The following is a 5486-nucleotide window of genomic DNA, read 5'->3' as shown; positions in this document are numbered from 1 at the left end:
CTCCTCCCCACCTTTCAAAACGAAAACTCAATTTATGGATGTTTCCGAGAGAGCACACGAGACTGTTAGCGTAGACGCCTGCAAGATCACTCACAGTGTCAGCGGCGCCCTCGTGTGGCCAAACCGCCGAAACTTTGGTTAGTTGGCTGTGGTGAGATTTTTTTGTCTTCTATATGAAATTACCCAAATAATAAATTAATGTTGTACTAGGCCCACTGGTGAGAAATCATGGGTGGTGCACTTCTATTTTGTGTCTTTTTTCAAAGCCACGTTGAAACTGTTAGGGCCCTATTTTAACGATCTAAGCGCATGGTCTGAAACGCAGGGCGCAGGTCACGTGTCCGAATCCACTAGTTTAACGACGGAAAAAATGGACAGCGTGCCAGGCGCACGGTCCAAAAGAGTTGTACCAAGTCTCTTAAAGGATTAATTCACTTTCAAATGAATATTACCCCATGCTTTACTCCCCCTCAAGCCATCCTAGGTGAATATGACTTTCTTCTTTCTGACGAACACAATCATAAAAATATTAATAAATATCCTGTGGCATCCGAGTTTTATAATGGCAGTAGGCCTAAGCGTTACCAAACCGAGTATGAGCTGAAGAAAGTGTCTCCATCTACATCCATCCATCATAAACATATTCCACACAGCTCCGGAGGGTCAATAAAGGCCTTCTGAAGCGAAGCAATGCGTTTTTGTAAAAAAAAAAAAAAAAAAAAAAATCCATATTTAACAAGTTACGCCAGACCGCCTTCCGTATTCTTCAAAAAGCTTACACTGTACGTTCTATGCCTTCCCTATTCAACTTACGGAATTGACGCGACACCAGTTCAGTTTTTTTCCGTAATTTGAATACGGAAGGCGGTCTGGTGGAAGCTAGATATATTACTTCATAACTTGGTTAATATGTTGTTGTTGTTTTACACAAACGCATCGCTTTGCTTCAGAAGGCTTTTATTAACCCTCCGGAGCCGTGTGGAATATGTTTATATTGGATGGATGTGGATGGAGGCACTTTCTTCAGCTCATACTAGTTTGGTGATGCATACTGCCTCAGGATATTTAATAATATTTCTACGATTGTGTTCGTCAGAATGATGAAAGTCATTTACACCTAGGATGGCTTGAGGGCAAGTAAAGCTTTGGGTAATTTTCATTTGAAAGTGAACTAATCCTTTAATGAGTCATGGTGTGTTTTTGGTGTAATGTGCAATAAACTAATCAGAGTGTCACCTCCCATTTCCTTCAAAAGCCAGGTGTGATTGCACTATGGCTGATTGCTATTTACATGGAATATAGACACCCTCAACCTTCAAATACGTGTGTGTATTGCCACGATTGGTGAAATAATTTCTTTCGTCATCAGGCCTACTGCAAATAGGTAATTCTGATATATGCAATGACTATCAGTTATGACATGTTGTCATATTTATCTTTATGTAGCCTACACAATAATAATCTTTTACATTGTAATCCTTTTATTTTTAATATTTGGCATGTTTGTGTGCTGCCCCGCATCCCTGTCAGTGTTGCCAATTTAGGGATTTTGTCACTAGATTTAGTGACTTGCCCGCCCCTTTTGATACTTTTTTCAAAAGTTTAGGGACAAATTTAGAAACTTCTTGGACTAACTTTATCTAGATTACTATTTTGCCCACTGATCTCTATTCTCTATATAGATCAATGAATCTATATATGAATGAATTTGCCATTATGATGTCATCTAGTGACATTTAGCTACCGTTTTAGCTACTTTCAGTTGAAAGCAGTTGGCATCATTGGTCCCTGTGTGTGTAATAAGCAGAGTGTACGTGCATTGTGCACCCGTCTATAGGGGCATAACACGCCCTTTAAATAACAAAAAAATAAAAATACTGCGCCATTGACTTTAGACCAGGTTTTTGTTGGTCAATGGCGCAGTTGTTTTCAGTTGCCTCAAAATAGCAACACGCCAACAATGCACCTGAACACACCTCTTTTTTAGACCAGAACACCCATGGGTGAACAGACTGGTTTGAGTGCATTTGCTATTTAAACAGCGTGGGCGCTGGACGTGAAAATGATAACTGTGCTGGGCTGAAACACCTGCGTTGCGCCTGGCCTTGCATTGTACCGGATGTATGATTGGGCCCTTAAAGTTAGCTCACACAAAAGCAAAAATTATGGTAAACATAAGCACAAGCATGCTTGATAGACATGGGAGAACCAGTGGGGTTCATTCTTTGGTGTCACGCAGCTCGTTTGGGCTTCCTGCAAGAAACAATGAGGTTTGTTCTTCTCGCACATCAAGCATTTGAGCTTCTGTTTATGTTCGCTGATCAATGTTTATGTGTGAATAAAAGCCTAAATTCAATCTGTAGACGGCAGGAGCTCTAATAACCTGCATTCACGCACGCATCTCTTTTGAAATATTAGAAGTAATGTGGTTTGTCCTTTGCGTTTAATCCCTTAAGACATTACTGGCTGTGTTTACATTAATTTTGCGTTATAAAACCATTTTGAGACGCAAGTGCATTAAACCACATACACGGAGTCGCGCACAGCCGCATGCGCGAGCACTTTTCACAAAAAAATGCGTCAGCATTTGATATTGAAAGCAGCATTCTGAGTTTCATGTATTAAATATATAAGTCCACTGCATTTCAAACGACATAAATGATGACTTCGTAGAGCATTTGTAAGGAAAATACCGGCGGGTGAGACCGCGCACTGCATGTGTAAGTGTAACATCAAACAAAGCGCGCGTCTCTCACAGGCCATCCTGTGCAGTGAAGCCCGCGAATGTCCTTTGTATTTCGCTTCAACCTTTCCGAACTTTATGAATGATTATTTTGCGGAAGATTCGAGTGGTGTATGTGTGTGAGGAATTGGAAGCAAGCAGAATCCGGGTGTTTCTAAAGCACACTCGGCGTCATCGCGCATCTCGTTAAAAACTATAAGCTCAGAATCGATTCTGAAATTCTCAGAATCGATCCGGAATCGTCGGAGAGAGAATCGCGATGCATCAATGGATCGATTTTTTTCTCTCCCACCCCTAATGTATATTATATATAAATATACAAAAATTATTTTAAGAGTTATTCATTTTTAATTTATTAAATTTATTTTAATTTGTGTGATATATATCACAATACACATTATAATAATATTATAGTGTATAAAATATATATAATTATAATGTGTTGGCTATTACAAAGCACATCACAAGTAAGTGTTACTATTTACTACTATAATTATTCCATATTATATGTATACAAAACGTATCATTTATAAACTAAACTGATGGCAGGGTTGAAATAATGTATTTTTTAAGGATTATAGGCTTGGGGTTGGTAATAATAAATGAGTAATGTTACTTTACTAGGCTGTAACCTTACTAGTGGAAAAAGATTGAGAACCAGCATATTTGTTGACCGTTAATTTGAATATTGGTGGAGATGACCCATATCCCCATATGGATGTATGAATAGCATAACAGACAAAATATGAAGTGTAATGCATGTTTAAATGAATACTGTGCATTATACAAATGTACAATAAAATGTGCAGTGCATTGCCGTACCAAATAGTGATGTCAAAGCAATTTATATAGTGCTGTGGCAGAAAGTCAAAGGACAGCCATTATCATGCTTTTTCAGAAAGGTTACAGTGCTGTTAACACGGCTGTTCCAGAAGAAAGATCTGAAAGGAACCGGAATGTCATGTTGCAATTTTTTTTCCACCTGAGATCTGCCAGTCAAGAAACTTAGTATCTTTAACTTAAGCCCAATTTCCTGCTTTACTGCAAAAATAAAATAAAAAATATATTAAAAATTGAAAAATAAAAGTTTTAATTGAAGAATAAATAACACAAATTTGACCAATCATCCAAAAGTTTGTGTGCCAGAGATTTGTGGTGTCATCCACTGACCTGTTTGAGCAGTAGACAAACTGAAGTAGTTAAATTTTCTGGGAATACTATGCAGAATTACATCATTTCCAATAGTTCCCCAGGAGGAAGTGACAAGCAGTAAGCTTACAGGAGGGATCAGTTAAAAAGAAATTCTAACGAATTAACAATAGCGTTGAGACATGTCCAATCAGTCCTAGAACACACCCACACAGAATAAGCGTACACTTTCTAGCCTGGTGAGAAATCTGATGACTCTTCAGGATTTTTCTATGAAAGTTTTGAGTCCAGTCCTGGAAGTGTGTAAGTATGTGTTGAAAGAGGATAGAACCTCAAGATATATAAGATGGAGAGCCAGGAAGCCGTGCAGAAGAAGTTGACCTCTGACAGGGTACCCAACTCTAAAACACTACCAGCACAGAATTTGTGTTTGACACCAAGGAGATACAAGTAAGACTTTATATGATTAAGTAAATGAATGAATTACTTGGAATATCATTGCTTTGTCAGTGTATGAGCTTTCTGTTGATGAACATGCATGGGTTTTGTTTTACAGTGCATTTTATGATTTATGCCTTCCTTATGATGCTGTGTGTGAAGTCTGGCAGCTTTGCACCCATTATAGACACCTGCTCAAATATAAGGTTGCAGGTTGACAGGATAAGAGAAATGTTGACCACAGAAAATGTAAGTACGCGTGTCATTGATTTTAGTCTATTTTTAGTTCATTTTTAATGTAATGATAATTCCATTTGTATATTTAGTTCACACCTACTTCAAGTGCAAGCAGTGGCATCTCTACTGAAAATGACTTTAGAGAGGTAAGTTAGTCTGGCTGACATTGTTCCTTTTAGCTATCCGGTACAGTTTGGTTAATTGAAAGTGTTTAGCCACTGTCCTATCTCTGACAATATATGCATTTGTTCTTTTCTCAGACAAAGTGTGCAGTTTTACAGAAACTTGGTGATTACTATGACTGTGATGTGGCATTCCAACAAGATGGCCTTAAAATCAAGAATGAAATTCAAGGCCTAATTAATAACTTACAGGTAATGAAAAGTGTTATAGATGAATGCAGTGTATATGCAAATATTACACAAGATGAGTTGCAATGTGTCTTTGTATTTGCAGATGCACATGTGCTCAGAAGACGAAAAAACGTGCAATATATCACAACCCTCGTGCCCCTTGGAAATTCAACAACTCTCTTTGTGGGACAGAACTAGAGCTTTTGAGAATCAGGTCATTGGGGTGTGTTTTCAAATAATGGAACATGTGTGTCCTCAAGTGTCTTAAAAAGCTAAAAAGTATCCTGCCACTTTTATATTTATAAACTTTATATTTTTATTTATCATTTAATCATTTAATTAATTTATCATTAATGTTTTTATATGTTTTTATATGATATGTTTTATACATTGTTTGTGCACCTGAACTCTGGTACAAATTGAAAATATGTATTTTTTTTTTTATTGTGATAAATATAAATATATAGTTCAATAAAAAAAATTTTGAAAAAAATAATCATGTTTTACATTTTATTATTTACAGTAGTATTTATCCAATCTGTTTCATCAAATGTTTCAAAATGCTA

The 5486-nt window shown here is 37.0% G+C and overlaps 1 long non-coding RNA gene across 1 annotated transcript; it reads left to right on the top strand.

Moving 5' to 3' along the window:
* The first annotated feature begins 4194 nt into the window (after positions 1-4194).
* LOC127517454 (uncharacterized) lies at positions 4195-5416 on the top strand. The gene is made up of 5 exons (XR_007931250.1): positions 4195-4342; positions 4449-4579; positions 4657-4713; positions 4828-4941; positions 5024-5416. It is a non-coding gene; the product is annotated as an uncharacterized LOC127517454 (long non-coding RNA).
* Positions 5417-5486: the final 70 nt, after the last annotated feature.

Source organism: Ctenopharyngodon idella, chromosome 1, assembly GCF_019924925.1.
Source record: "Ctenopharyngodon idella isolate HZGC_01 chromosome 1, HZGC01, whole genome shotgun sequence".
Lineage (NCBI taxonomy): Eukaryota > Metazoa > Chordata > Actinopteri > Cypriniformes > Xenocyprididae > Ctenopharyngodon > Ctenopharyngodon idella.
Note: the sequence above shows the minus strand (reverse complement) of the source record. Positions and strands in the feature narration are given on the sequence as shown.